Source organism: Pipistrellus kuhlii, unplaced genomic scaffold (genome assembly GCF_014108245.1).
Source record: "Pipistrellus kuhlii isolate mPipKuh1 unplaced genomic scaffold, mPipKuh1.p scaffold_m20_p_1, whole genome shotgun sequence".
Lineage (NCBI taxonomy): Eukaryota > Metazoa > Chordata > Mammalia > Chiroptera > Vespertilionidae > Pipistrellus > Pipistrellus kuhlii.
The window spans coordinates 132,993,476-133,010,298 of record NW_023425404.1 but is presented as its reverse complement, the minus strand read 5'-3'; positions in this window follow the sequence as shown (position 1 = coordinate 133,010,298).

Sequence of the window (16,823 nt, the reverse complement as noted above, 5' to 3'; positions counted from 1 at the left end):
TTTATTTTAGTTTTGATTTTTCATAAACTTTGTTTTCATTTCTCATATGGCAGTATGCATTACAAAATTGTATACCTTAAAATGTGGAGCACATCCATTTCCCTACCTCCTGTGTAACATGTGTAGTTGATATATGCTAGCTATATTTTTCAACTTAGATCTATACTTAGACATATGCAGTTATTTAAAAAAAAAAACAGATTTTTCAGGTTGGAGTGTTGTGCTCCTTTGTTTTTAAATTGTTTCCTCTCAACTAACTAATTTTTAAGAGAAGATTATCATCTGCCACTCTGTTTTAAGAAAACATGGTTAATCAGACAGGGCTTAACATCTTTAAAACAGGACATACATCAAACGTGTGTGCACACAACCTTTTTTAATTGTTTTGTATCAAAACAGATTACTTTTCAATTTCTCATCACTACACCACAGCCTTCAAAAAATTTAAATGCTTCTTTTCTACTGGGCACTTCATCCAAATGCACAAATTTCATAGAAATAGTTGCTCTAGAAATGCAAAGGGAATAAATAATAATGAATTATACTAGCAAAAACTGTGACTGATATAAGGCAGTATCAAGTTTATGTTTAATAATGCTGAAATGTTGACTGCATTTACTCTTGACTTTGTGCATAGTCCAAATTAAGTATTCTGAGTTCCAAACTGGAAGATTCTTTACTAGTAAATATAACACATCTTAATGAAGATATTTTAGCAGGCATTCCAGATTAGGGAATCAGTACACGTTAAAATCAGTACATGTAGAAAAATAGCAAATTTAATGCATAATAGATTCAAATGATGCCAATTATTTTCTTTTATTTCAGACAAATTTTTTATATTAAATAAAAGAGCCCTGGCCAGTTGCTCAGTGGTTAAAGCATAGGCCCATGGACTGAAGGGTCACAGGTTTGATTCTGGCCCAGGGCACATACCTCCATTGCAGGCTCAATCCCCAGCATGTGCAGGAGGCAACCAATCAATGTGTCTCTCTCACATCAATGTTTCTCTCTCTGTGTCTGCCTCTTTCTAAAAATAAATGGGAAAAATGTGAGGATTAACAAAAGAGAGAGAGAGAGAGAGAGAGAGAGAGAGAGAGAGAGGGGGAGAGAAAAGGAAGGGAAGGGAAGGGAAGGGAAGGGAAGGGAAGGGAAGGGAAGGGAAGAAAAGGAAAGAAAAGAAAAGGAAAGAAAAGAAAAAAAAAGAAAGAAAAGAAAGAAAAGAAAAGAAAAGAAAAGAAAAGAAAAGAAAAGAAAAGAAAAGAAAAGAAAAATAAAGAAAGGTGTGATTTCCTTCACAAGATCTGCAGTCTGAAGAGTAGGAGATTCTTCAGGTTGATTCATGTCTTGTTTATTTTGCTAATGTATTTATTTTGAAATAGTGCTCTGGGACAGCATTTAGGATTATTCATTATATTTATTTTTTTTAAATCGTAAGTTAAATCTCTTAAAAACATTTGGCTCTATTTGTGGCTGGTTTAGGATTTCTACTTTAAAACTGAATTACTAACAAGGCATCTGGTAAATGTGAAGTGGCTATTAAACTTTTGTAGCCTTTGATCTTACTAATTAAGTTTTATTATAAGACTTTAGAGAGAAAAAGTTCTATCAGTCATCTTACTTAAACATTATTTTAGGAGATTGATATACCCTGTGTTCTAAAACCAAAATTACCCTACTTAAAAAAAAAAAAAAGTAACATTAACACACCATTCATTTTATAAAATTTAACTCCTAATTGCCAATAAAATGAATAGAATCAGTTTAAGAAACAGAGAGTGAAGAGGGAAGAAATGGGGGTTGGGGGATGTGTGAGAAATATTCACTCAGAAAATGTTTTAGAAAATTAGTAACTTCTCTACACCATTCTCTCTGAAAACAAATATGGATCTTTTCTATAAGCCTTCTCTTTTATCTTGCTTTAACATCACCACCATCAATCAGCACCTTAGCTAAGTGCACTTTTCAGATTCAGTTTGGAATGTTGGAGGGGCCTGTGTGGTAGCATTGGATAGGCAAGATTTCAAAGCCAAGAGCCAACATTTACTAATGACCTTGGTCAAGATTTCACACCTTCAGTCTGTTTTTCATCCATAAAATTGTAAGACTCTTCTCCTACAGTGACCTGAATTTTACGTCAATGCTCCATTAAAATGATCTTCATGAAGGTCACCAATACCCTCTTAATTTTAAAATCTAATAAACACGTGGCTCTTACTATACTTGATCTCTTTGCAATATTTGACTGCTTGCCATTTCATAATTCTTCAAACTGTTTACTTACTTGGCTTCTGTGATCTACTCTTTTCTGTCATTTTTTCTTATTTTCTGGGTATTTATTATTATTCTCTTTTGACTGTAGTCTCGCTGCTCTTAATTAAGTGACCTCTGTGCTCTTCTCCCTCTGAATTGTCTTCTAAACAAGTTTCATCCACTTCTGCTCCTTCCCACAGCTTTAGCCAGCACCTATGTATCCTAGTAACTGCCTGTATGTGCCTCCTTTCCAGACTTCTCAAGCTCTTAGCCCCAAACTGCTACTGCATTTTGAACTTCACTGAAGTTCTATTAGTACCATTCAAAACTTCCACCACAAGAACCAGGACAGAAATCCAGAACCCATCCCAGACTCCTTGCTCTCCTTCATTCTGCTCTCACATCCCCTCTCCTCAGTCTATGAGAGCTGATTGATTCTTCCTCCAAACTATTTATTTCTTCTTAATAGTTTCTGCCACTGCCTTGGTTCAATTTCTTATGTTTAGATCCATGAACTAGCCTCTACATTATTCAGAGTAGTTGCAATGTTGTAACAATGAATGTGGTGACAAAAATCGCCATGGTTTAGCACAATAATTTTTTTCCTTGTCATGTTACAATTCAGTGCAAGTTGATGGGCAGGATCTGCTCCATTCAGGAAACCAGGCTCCTTCCATCCAATGGCTGTACCATCTCCTCCACCAGACCCTATAACTGGCAGGCAGGTGAGAGCAGAGAGAAGGTAGTCTTGTTATGGGCTTAGTTTGTGGACAATGGGAGCAGGGAGAGAATAAATGCAGTTAAAACTGCCATTCAAAAAAGCTAATAATGGCAAGCAAGTAGTGTCCACTAGTCCACTGCAACTCTGAAATATTGCTTGGCAGGCTTTATGAAGCTCCCTAATCTGACAGAGAATGAGTTATTTGATTGAACTTTGATTCTGGTCTCTGGAATAGTTCCCTTGTCCCTTTCTTCCTTGGCCCTCTGCTCTTAGGAATTCTTACTATTTATTCCCCTTGGGCACTGCTGAAATGCGTGTTACCAAAAGTCTGCAAGCTAAAAGGTGACATTACAGCTCAGTCAGATGTATTTTTTGGTCTATTTTGGATTCTTGACAATATAACTTCTTCAAAAGCTTGATAGACTTCTCTTGTATTTACCGCCATCTATAATTCTCAGGTCTCTCCTCTCCCTCCCCGCTCCTCTCCATCGCTTTCCTCAACTGCAGCTAAATTGCTGCAATTAGTTGGTTATGGTTTCTTATGGGAAGGCCACACCTTTAATCTGATCTTTGCTGTCGAATTAAATCATGTGCCCAAGAAGTTGTACTGGCCCTTTGTGGCTCCATTTGGAATGTGGAAGCAGCTGGCTTCCCAACCACTTTTCACCCTGATCCTTGGGCTCTCCCTGTTGTTTTCTGTTCAGCTTGTATCCTGGCCAGTTGTTTCTGAGCGTGTCTCTTTTGTGAAACACAAAGGAAGCCAATAGCAACTGTTACATGCTAACACTCTAATTCTTTTAAAACACTTTCCCTAAGGTAGTTGTTCTCACAGCGTGGTTGGCACAACCCTGACAAAGACCCATTTAGTGGATCCTCAAGGTCAAAAATCCTATATAATGAAAAGCTAATATGCTACTTAGACCAAACAGCAGAACAACCGTCTGGATGACCTTCCGGATGAAGTTGGGGCTGCGAGGGCCAAAGCCCTTGCACGAATTTTGTGCATCGGGCCTCTAGTATTTTCATAAAAAGAAGGAAGTTATTTGCCTTTTTTCCTGTGTTAACATTTGCACTGATGCTACAAAAACAATGGTGGGTAAAACTTGGTGCTTTAGCACAAATCGAGGCACTACTAAACCTTGTCATATCATTGGACATTGTATCATATCTGCTGCCATGTACTTACTTGAAACGGGAAAAAACAATTTAGCTTGGAAATGCCCTTGGTAAAAAAGTAAAATTACTTACTTTGTTAAATATCAACCCTTGAGTATAGGTTTTCTAAATATTCTGTGGGACCGGAAGGAAAGAGCACGGAACAGCTCTGCTGCGGACCACAATGCAATGGTTGTCTGGAGGAAAAGCCATATGCCATTGAGTTGCAAACAGAACTCATCTATCTTTTATGGAGCATCATTCTTTACTTGAGAGAACAAATGATAAATAAAATATGGTTTCCAGACTTGGCTATTTGGCAGTCATTTCTTGGACAATAAATGAGTGAGCCTCTCACTTGAAGGCAAACAGCCTGAGAATATTTTTTGCCAATGATAAAATGTGAGCTTTCAAATGAAAATTCAAATTTTGGAAAATTTGCACCCACCACCATGAGCTTGATAGTTTCTGAATTCTGAAAGACATTTCTGAAAAGCTCAATGGTGATGTTAACAAATGTGATTTTTTTTAAAAATATTACATAATGAATCATGCATGTCAATGATTTAACTCAATGAAACAATATCTTCAAAGTAACCTATTGAAGATATTATAAAATCATGCTTATATTAAAGATCTCTTTAAAGTGTAAGTAAACCAATGGATTTTTGTGAATTTCAAGTTTACTGATATGGTTTCAGATTCCACACTGCAATCAACTTTTTTTTTAAAGTATGTTTTATTGATTTTTTTACAGAGAGGAAGGGAGAGGGATACAGAGCTAGAAACGTCAATGAGAGAGAAACATTGACCAGCTGCTTCCTGCACATCCCCCACTGGGGATGTGCCTGCAACCAATGTACATGCATGGAATGGAACCTGGGACCTTTCAGTCTGCAGACCGATGCTCTATCCACTGAGCCAAGCTGGTTTCCGCTGCAATCAACTTTTTAAAAATTTATTATGGTAGTTATTATGTAATATCAAGTAATATCTACAACTACCTGAAAGGCTATTAAAATATTTCTTCAAAAGAAGAAAATTGGTCTTCTAACATGAAATACCTACACATTGTGTGAGGCCAGCTTTTTTTCAGATACATCCACTAAAATAATGTCTCACAAGAGAATGAATGAAGGAGCAAAATTGAACCCATATGTCTTCCATTAAGCTAGACATAATAGAGTTTTTCAAAAATGTAAAACAATACCATTCTTTTTACTCATTTTTAAAAAATGCAATTATAAAATATGTTACTTACATTCGCATAAGGGATTTATAATTATTGTCAGTTTATTGATATTTTTAACTTCTCACTTTTAATTTTAATATGGTCATTATTACTTGATATAACATGTAAACAAAAGCTTTGTGTGATCTTTAAAAGGGTAAAGGAGCCTTTCTCCTGGAGAAGGGACCAGCTCTATGGCCCACAGGTAATATCCAGCTGCTTGCCTGTTTTGTAAATGAAGTTTTATTTTAGACACATCTATTTACTTACATATTATCTCAGTTGCTTTCATGTTGTGCCAGCAGAATTGAATACTTGTCAAAGAGATGGTATTGTTCCCAAAGCTCAAAATATTTACTATTTGGCCCTCTACAGAAAAAGTTTGCTGACTTCTGACCTAGAGCTTTGGTTCTCAAGCCTGGCTGCACATTAAAATGATCTGAAAAACTGTTAAAATAATGATATGCCACCATTATCCTCAGGCCCCCCAACACAAAAATACAGAGCAGTTAAGAACCGAATCTCTGGGAGTGAGTCTAATTTGTATCCGGGGTTAAGAATCACTGTCCTAAAACTATAAGAATCATAAGTATGAATCCTGCCTTCCAAAGTTATTCCATGCAACAGCTTACCTAGGGTTTATCCCCTTCACAACATAGGTGACTCTATTTCAAGCCCGTAATGTTGGGGTCCTCACTGCCCACTGGCCAAACTCTCTCAATTTCTTATTTGTTGTTGCTACAGCAGCACCCCATGGGGAGGTGCAAATTTCAATATTAGGCAGGTAGGCTATTTCCTCTGGAAAATGCTTCTCAAATTTCAAAGGGTAAACACAAAGTTTTATTTCTTATGCAAATTGTGGTGCAAAGTGCTTTGCTAAGGGTTTCTGCTCCACAAAGGAACCCGGCAGCTTCTAGCTGGAGACTCTACCCTCCCCCTGGCCTCCCAGGGCTCCGCTGGGCCCTCCAGGTCCCGCCAGCGGGGAGAGAAAGGCTGGAGGATGAAGGGGCCAGGCCTAGTGATGGCGGATAGCACTCCTAGCGGTCAGAACTTGGTCCCATTGATCGCAACTAAGTATAAAGAAGATGCAAAACATAGCCTATCTTTCAGGCAAAAAAGGAAAAGCAAAAACAATTTAGTGAACTAGTTTATCCCTGTCAAAATTGCCTTACTGTTCTCTTACACTTAGTACTGTGAAGCCCCTTCATGCCCCTGTGGTAGACCGGATAAGGGCCTTCAATTTCCCAGAATCTAGGATTGTTTTATTTCCCATGGCTAAAGGGACTTAGTAAGTAGGATTAAGTTTAAGAACCCTGACAGGGGGAGATTATGTTGGATTATCCAAGTGGACTCAACTTAATCACATGAGCCACCTCTCCCCCACCCCTCAAAAAAGCAAGCATCTCTAGACTGTCATCTAAGAGAGATGTGAAGATAGAGGAAGAGTCCAAGACAGTGTGGCTGCAGGAAGCGGGAGGAAGGGGCCATGAGCCAAGAATGCAGGCAGCCTCTGTAAGCTGCAAGGCCAAGGAAACGGATTACCCTCAGCCTCCACAATGGAAGACAGCCCTGCCAACACCTCAATTTTTATCCAGTGAGACCCACATTGGATTTCTGACCCAAAGAACTGGGAGACAATAAATCTGCAGTTTTAAGCCACTGGGTTTGTGGTAATTTGTTCCAGCAGCAATAGAGAATAAACACACCCTTTCTTCTGTGTCCCCACTGCTGTCCGTAATGTTCCTGAAATTTAAATCTTAATTGGATGCTCCTTTTCTAAAAAAAAAAAAAAAACAAAAAAAAAAAAAAACAAAAAAAAAAAAAAACTTCAGTGGCTCCTATTTGATACACATTAAGCACCTCTAATAGCAGGCAATCTCCCAGTCGCCAGTATTGTTGCGCTGAGCGAAGCAGACGTGGTTGCTGCTGCATTGACGCTTTGTTGTGTGTGTGTGTGTGTGTGTGTGTGTGTGTGTGTGTTAAAATATATTTTATTGATTTTTTTTTTTTTTTACAGAGAGGAAGAGAGAAGGATAGAGAGTTAGAACATCAATCAGTAGCCTCCTTCACACCCCCTACTGGGGAGGTGCCTGCCACCAAGGTACATGCCCTTGACTGATGGGAATCAAACCTGGGACCTTTCAGTCTGCAGGCCAACACTCTATCCACTGAGCCAAACAGGTTTTGGTTACATTGATGCTTTGGGTATCCTGACTAAGGACAATCTAAACTCCTCAGCATGCCATTCACTCCTTATTCCTTGTCCACCTGGAAAACTCCTTCTCCCAGTTAGGTCCTATCACTCCACAACACAGGGTCCCTCCTTCCAGACCCCCTTTTCTATTTCTTATTGGGAGTTGGCACTTATTTCACTGAATTACAGCTGCCACTTCCCCCGCCCTTATTATGGTTTCTAACAGATCCAGAGAGAAGTTCCTAGTGAATGTACTTTTAAGTAAAGGCTAACAGTTCTTTGATTCATTCATTCTCTCAAAATAAGTTAATCAAAATGCATACTTCATATCAAAACTTAATTTGGCAGGATTATTGACAGTACCAATCCCTCAAATCAGAAAAACAGCCTTTGGCAATACCGTTCCCAGCATGGATCTCCTATTCATTTCAAAGAGCATCCTTCCTGGAGAAACAGGGTGGCGGGAGAAACTGAGAATCCCACATGCTGACAGTCAGACTGAATGTGGTTCCTACAAAACTTGGACTCTGCATGTCGTCTCTCAGTATATTTCTGCAATTCACTAAGTAGTGGTGAAGGTGTATATGTCCTTTTATTTCAACACATAACTGCAACAAATAATCCCTCAGTGGATTAAGCTTATAGGAACCATTTCATTTGGAAGGATTTATTTCATCAGCCTACAAGACCTGGAGGGGGAAAGAAAATCAGTCCTCCTATAAACATTTTGAGTGTAGAACCTTAAACTTATTTTGTGAAACCGTTTAGTTGTAATGTCCTGTTAAGTGTTTTCTAGAAAATTAGAGGCACTGGTCTGTTTTACACACTGACATATTTTCCCCATACGGTCCAGCACTCCATGCAACATTCACATCCCATTACATTGAGTAGACAAGAATCTCCCTCATCAATTATTAAATTTACCTGCATCTGGATATTTTGTGTTCACCACGGTGAATATTAATATATCTTACTCAGTGTCTGTAATATACAAATTGTGATCTGATAAATAATTTATTATTTAAAGAAATTATTTTTGATAAATTCTTACTATCACCATTGCAGAGCCATTCTGCAGAGCCAATTTTTAACACATTTTTAACCATTTCTTGAACAACTATTTTGCACCGACTATGTGTAAGAGAAAGGGAGCGATAAGAAAAGAAACGCCTGTCCGATGATTACCAGTTAGTAGGTAGAGTAAAATTTATTCTGGTTATAGGCACATAACTTTCAATATATAAATGCAAGCTGTCAATACATGAGGTTTCCCTGAACATTTGCATGTATCATTCCTTAAGCACTCTCACCGCACATCTAGCAGACATTGGACTCCAGCTGGCCCTGTAGTTCAGTTGATCTGCCCACTAAGTATTAATAGCCATTAACTATGATCCTCCTCCTCACCTCCCTACACATTATCAGCTTTCCAGTGGGCATTGATTCTGTATCATAGAGTCTAACCTGCTAACCACAGTGGCACACAGTAACCAGGGAATTATCCCCCCAGAGAACAGTTCTTTTCTACCGAGTCAATAAGCATGCAAATGTATTGTTAGGTTTAACAAATCACAATGGCCAAAGGCACCCATTCCTCTGAGCTCGGAAATTACAATGCCAAAGTCACAATTATCCAGCAATTAGGTTTACAGCCGTATTCACCCTTTCAACAGTCAAGCCCACAAAAATGTGCCCACACTTCATTCTGCTGAACTGAACTTGGAAGGTTTCTAAAGCTTTCATTTTCATGCGGGTTTCTGAAACCAAGGAAGCAATTGCATCTGAATGAAGGAATAATGGCAAACCTTATGAATGAACAATAATTTATCCTCCTAACATAAGCCTAATTTTCTTTTTAAAACAGGGTACTGCCAAGCTCAGGTTCCAAATGGACTGTGCTCTGCGCCGCCGCCGTAAGAACATTTGGCTGCCAGAAGAATGTCTATTTTAGTAAATAATGAACATGAATAATTAATGTTTTAGGAATGCTTTCAGCTACAAATCACAAACAGCCTAACTGGAGTGGCGTGGGTTGTTTTTTTTGTTTTTTTTTTTTTGTGTTTTTTTTTCAAATGGGAGAGTGTTCTTCCCCATAGTGAGAAACCCTCACAGTTTTGAACTGGTCCGGCTGCTAAATCATGCTGAAGACTGAGATTTCCTTAATAATATAATAATTACAAAAGGGCTGCTGCAGTTTCTACAATTATATGCTCTTTCCACTGGGAAGAAAAAGGTTGAGAGCAAGAAGGGGTAGTACCAATATCTGAAAGTAAATGACTTATCAGGAAGCTCCCAGAAAATGCTTGTTTGTGACTCTTTGGCCCAAATTTTGTCCCCAAGTCCCTGTGGGCCTAAAGATGGAAAGAGAGAAGGGAGATGAGATGAGAAAGAAAACAAGAACAACAACAAAAAAAGCAGCTTCTGACATCTAGATACTGTCCTAACATTTATACCAGGCTTTGGTGTTGTTAGGAGCTAGGGCAGCACTCACAAGAGACTTTGGTGTTCTGTTGACCATAAACTAGCTTCTGAATCCCCATCCGTGACCGCGATGAGTGAGAAAAATGAGGCTACTCTGTAACCTTCTCTAAGTACAGACACAAGGTCATTGTGTGAACCACAGACATCCCAAACATCTCCCTACCCTGGCTCATATGGAGACCTGCTGCTGCTTCCCATTGTAACTTTAGCCTCACTTTAGTTTTTCTACCTTATCCATAATATTTTTAAAATATCCAATCATATAATGATCTCCATTTCCTGACAGCAGCCCATCCAGAGCAACATCACTTCGTCTTAAACCTTCTCCCCAAATCACCTGAATCTTGATCTTACAATAATCGGGTCAGACACCTTCTACTGAAATGTCCTTCCTTCCCCAGGGTGTGTGGTCTTCTCTTTGCAACCAGTAATCAATCCAACTTGCTCGTTACCAGTGCTCCTAGCTGGAAAGCATTGACAGAGAAAAGTGGGTCAACAGGAGTATTTGCCACACCTTTGTTTTGTTCTAGTCAATTTTTCATTAAAATGACATGCCTTAATATGCCATGCTTCAAAATACTTAACTAGAAAAGAAGCCAGGATGTAGTGGACAGAGCATATGATGAATAACCTGGGGAAGGGCTCTGGGTGACTAGTTAAGTGGCCTCGGGTAAGTCATTAATGGACAAGAAGGGAACTGACTTCACAACAGTCTAGTGAACCAGTTAATATTAACCACATAGGATGGATGGCAAAACTAAAGCTCCAAGAGATTGAGTACATTTTCCTATTGACTTGTGATAAATGTCAGAACCAGAATTTGAACCCAGGTTCTAACTCTACAGTCTAAAGGTTTTCCATGACCCCGAGCTGTCTCACCAAGTTTTAACATCTTCTTCCGTGAACTGACTGGCTGTTGGACTAGGACTTTAAAGAGCCTTTCTGTTCACATTCTAGGACTCTAGTCATGAATTCTATAATACTTATATTTATTCTTTTGAACCCTACCTGACCGCTAGATGAAAAGCCCAGGACTAATGAGAGGTATTTTATGTTTATGGGGTTTTGTATTTGAGCAACCCTTTTCTAAAATAGCATAAATCATGAACTTGAATTACCATTTAGATCTTATGTCAGTCAAATCAACTTTCAGTTCCTTGTAACTTAAAATATGACTACTTCACTTAGGAATGGTAGCTTGTTATGGCAGCCTAAACTGACTAAGGTAGATATAAACACATTTTTTTAAGACTCAAATATATCCAGTAATTGTCTCTGACTGATGGGTTATGAGTGGGGGTTTTTTTCTTATTATTACTTAGCTACATTTTTTATTTTCTATCAGGAAATTTATAATTTTAAATTCTAAAAATGTGTTAAGTAAATTTTTGGAAAAATATAAATATAGTTCAATTAATAAAAATACACCGTTCTATATTTCAGATGCTTAATTTACCTGTCAAAAAAAGAAGAAAAACCTAGACAAAAATATAAGCCCTCTTTGTGCCAGAAACTAGCAGATGACAATCTAAGGCTATCTTAGTTCTGAGAACCATGAATACCCTTATCCTAAGAGGTTTATTTTTCACATATTTTAATTTTCTTCTCTGCTTTTAAATTTGGAAATCTAAGTTAAAAGGAATACTTTATGTGAAAACTTAATCTTAAATTTTTAAAAAGCAAAATTATTAAAATAAGTTTTGTTTATCTTGTATAATTTTCCTTTGTGTAATTATCTGCATGGACTTTTGAGAGTTATGAAAACTACTTACTTAGCATATTTACTTTAACATGTTGCATTTCTATTTCATTTTTAAGCCAATACAGTTATAAACCAGCAATTGTGCCATGATATTTGAAGGGAAATGGTATCATAGGAGGTAGAGACTATTTTCAGTTCTTCTTCCTTTGGGTATTTTCTTTTAAGAAACAGAAAAAAAAATCATTAAAAAACAAGTGCCTTAACTAACTGCTACATTAATGGTATAAACTGTAACCCAAATAAAATGAGAACTTGAAGAATTAATTTGTCCACATGGAAAACATTACAATAGCTATCTTGTATTGGTTGCCTGTTGTTATTTAGATTAATAAACACTATATTACCTAATCCTTACAGCCACTCTGTAAAGCAGATATGATTATCCCCACTGTACAGATGAAAAAATTGAGACCCAGTTTTAACAGTTTGGAGAACTTGAAAGTTTAAATAATTTGAGCAAAACTGCACAGTGAAAAAGAGAAGCAGGATTTGAACACAGGCCTCTCTGACTTGGGGGCTTATATTCTGTTCACTATGTACACTGAACTGGTGCCTTCGGGATTAGATTCTGTGATGAGACTATATTTCTCATTAGTTGGATATTGAGCACCTTACAAAACATCTCCTCACACCTATAGGGTGGACTATTATTAAGTCATTCAAACTCGTGATTCTGGAAAATCTTTAATGACTTGGGAAATACTCACAATATAAAGTTTTACATATGTCCTATGAGTTTGAATGTGTAATTGATATCATCTTCTTCCCAAGCTTGGGATACAACATATGATTCTGCAGTAAAACTTCCAAGTACAACTCCAAGTCTCCCAGCCTATTTTTGAGTTATTTTCCCAGGCTGTGTGATTATTCTCCTGGTGCTCCCATCTGCTCCTAGACACTCGATTCCAATAATCCAGGCGATTGTTGTTCCTTGTGATTAAGCCCCTATCTCAGTGGTCAGCAAACTCATTAGTCAACAGAGCAGCAAACCACAGCTCGTGAGCTGTATGTGGTTCTCGAACTGCAGTTTGCTGACCACTACCCTAGATCCAAACAAAACCCTTCCTCTTAGGCTAGAGACCTGGAGACCTCTGTAGTGGCTGTTCTCTTGATGTTGGTTGTTCCAGGAACTTCTTCTGTATTGCTGTTTTGCCTGTAATGCTGAAGATTTGGTAGTCATGAGTGATACAACCTGAAGTTGCCTCCTAAATGGATCACACTCTGGGTGTCCCTGGCGACCTTGCTCATCATTACAGATGGCAGTGAATCAAGGTAGACCACAGAGGTAGCCTACTCTGATTTTGGCCTGAACTTCCAAGTCAAACTTTGGCCCAGAAAAAGGAGATTTAACTCTGAGAGAGGCTACCCTATGTTAAATCTGCCTTCAACTCCCAAAGTAGCAACTCTCTGGATTCAGTCACACACCCACTACTGTAACAAAATGATGGGGTTCCCAAAGGCTCTGAGTCAAACTTCCCTGGAAACATTTTTTTATCCACTAGTTTAACTTAGACACAGCCATAACTTCTTGATGTATTCTTTATCAGCGTTTCTATGCACTTTATTGACATCTGAACTTTGTCAGCATCACTCTAGTCCAGTGGTCGGCAAACTGCAGCTTACAAGCCACATGCGGCTCTTTGGTCCCTTGAGTGTGGCTCTTCCACAAAATACCACATGCGGGCATGCATGTACAGTGCGAATGAAACTTCCTGGCCCGTGTGCAGAAGTCGGTTTTCAGCTCTCAAAAGAAATTTCAATCGTTGAACTGTTGATATTTGGCTCTGTTGACTAATGAGTTTGCCAACCTCTGCCCTAGTCCATCTCACAAATTTAAATAACCTTTCAGCCAAAAAGGAAAAGTACCTTAAGGCAGTTTCCCTCCCGGGAAATCCTGCTGTCTCTGTGTAATACATGTACAAGGACTGCTCACCTTTCCTCTGGCAGGGCAGAAGCTCTGTGCACCAAGAGATGTGTCCGATGTGTCCTTGGACTGTCTCTGTCTTGGATGCCTGTATGCAGGGCATAAAAAACATCCTGTTACCAAGTTGTATATATTTACAAATGTGCATAGGAAAATAGACGAAGATGGAATAATTACACTTCAGTGGTAGTCAGAACCACCAAGGCTGTAGCACACAGCACAATTCTGAGATCAATTGGTCACGTGGACTCCACTTCCACTGAGAAGAGAGCCCTGCTGTTATCTCACTCAGTGACTCTGATGATGGTTAGGAAACCCTCGGCAGGATGAACAACAGTGGGTGGGTTTTATTTGCTTAGGGAGATAGATGCCACAATAATGATTCTATCTATGTTTTGCTTTTCTATTCCCAGGGAATCACCCATGGAGGATGAATCACATGGAGATAGTTAATGTGTAGCCTAAGAAGGAAAGACCTCTGAGAGCTAAATAGACTTCCCACAGCTGAAAGGACAAAATAAAATTGATTCAGGAGGAATCAAGTTGTAGGGCACTAAGGACTGTGAATTTTGGACTCTAAGGAGAGGCAACCTGGATTGAAATTAACACTCAAATACACTGTGGAACAAGAATAACAAAAGTAAGACTCTCCTGAAGTATCAAAGGGTGGGGCTATCCAAAGAGAGACCATCAGTTTTACTAGTTTGAATTATTAATACGACAACTAATAGTCATTAGATACCTATGAACTCATATACGTTAGTTTAGAAATTAAAGACTATTCTATTCAGTTTTAAAAAGAGAAACATAACAATACTTTCAGGCCCCAAAGACACCATACAGGAAATATTACTTCAGTGTGCCAGAAGAGATGAGATGCTACTAGAACATACAGAGAAAAGATAGCATTTCTGAAGATTTCTTCCTGAGAACATTAATAATCATAACAACAACCTTCCTCTTCTTTCTTTGGATCTCTTTGGAGATACCTCTAATTCATATTTGTGCCACAGAGAAGTTCTATTTTATTTAATTAAGAAAATAATGCTCTTCTACACTTTAGTCTATCTCAGCTTTTCTAGTTGGTCATGCCAGAATTCAGGTAAGTCCTCAGTATATATTAAATTTCTCTTTAGTATTGCTCCCTGTAGAAAAGCTACATTTTATTTTGTTCAAAATATTTACTGCCAAAGACTCTGATTACTCTTATGTGAAATAATCAATGGAAAAATTAAACACATACATACATGCAAAGTTTGCATTTAGACCATATTTTGAATAGTACGTCCAATTTTACTTGAACCTCCTTAAAGCCATCCAATAGTTTACTTTAACTTCTTTTATGCAAAAGACATTAATTGCTCCAGAGGGGGAAAAACATAGTGTGATTATGATTAAAGAAAAATCTTATTTTTAGAATAAAGCATGCTATTAAAATGTATCACTTAATTCTTTACTTACATTTTAATTGTGTTTGGTTAAAACCTTCTTTTTATAAAATAACACACTGGGGAAGAGATAAATAGCCTAAGCCTTATTTCTCACAATGCATATTTTTAAGACTTGTGGTGAATTGATAGACAGGTATTAAAATCAATCAATCAAAAGCAAAACACTTCAGCTGAACTTCATTCCTTTTTCGAGTTTAAACTCTTATACCTCATTAAACCATCCACTCTTATCATGGTGGTGGAAAATAAAAGAACTGCAATTTAAAGTAAAAAATTAATGTATTATAACAGGTTGGAGAGTAAATCACTGGTACTAGTCAGACAACTTTCTGTGATGGAAAACCACACTAAGAAAAATTACACTTCCTATGTTTTTATAAATTATAGCAGGAATACCTGTAATTACCCACATAAATGATGAAAAAAAAACAAAACATGCCCATTAGGTGTTAGATTACATTTGAAGGGAAGCTGCCTTGTTTGCTCTACTCAGGAAAGAAGGCATGTTGACACACAGGAGGATAATAGCTAATGCATTTTGGATAGCACTGAGAGAAGATATTTTAAAGAAACCTGATTGGCAAGGCATGATTGTTCTCTATGAGATTCATCAAGCCCAACAAAACAATCCCTGTGACAGCCGAAACTACCCCTACACGCGCACACACACACACACATACACACACACACACACACACATGCAGACTCACCCTCCTTTACACCTAACTCCTTCAATACTATATGAGCTGGCAGACTGGGCTCTGGAGTCAACCGGATTTGATGTGCATTTTATTTTTTGGATCCGGTTCTCACTGTAAATCAGATAAGAGAAAGTTTTACGGGCTCTGTAAGCTACAAAATGTCTGCTCCCAAATAACTTGCAAGGCTTTCCATCACACACACACACACACACACACACACACACACACACACACACAAACAAAAAAACAAAAATTTATTGCCATTCAGCTAAATTAGACTTACAAGATGATGGAAATGGCATGCACTGTTCCTGTGACCAGTCATCTAAAATAAGTGGGTAAATAATATATAGTTTTGCTACTTAAGAGATACATGAAGGCAGACAAGCTTAAAGTATAAGTTAGAACATGTCATGTCAAGCAACTTAGAAAACCCTAACTGGTATGATTTCTTTTCCCAGAATGTTCGGTTCCCATTCATTTTTCCAGGTGGAAGTTTTGTCAGTGAGTGCCCTCTAGCAAATTATGAAATCCTAATATAAGACTCTTCCATCAAGAAGCAAGGTTCTTTTTTTTTTGCTTTGCATAATACATGGACTCCCGCGAGCAAAGTTCCTCTCAAACACATCATTCCTAAGAAGGCTCTTCACACCGCCCTTTCCACAGAGTAAGTCCTGAATCTTTTACAGGGTTTTGACATTTACCTTCTTGAATACAAAGGTGATTTGAACACTCTTGCTCCATTTTTGTTATTTAATTCTAATGGACCCACACTCTTCACAAACAGTCCCGTGTTCTTTGAAGCACAAGTAGCTTATTTAGCCTAGCCAAAAACAGAATTTAATAGGAATTATCATTAAATGAAGCTATTCTCTGGGTAGACCCATTAAAATCAATCACAAGATAAAGAACACATAGAAATGTTATTTCATAGAGAAAATACTTTTAAT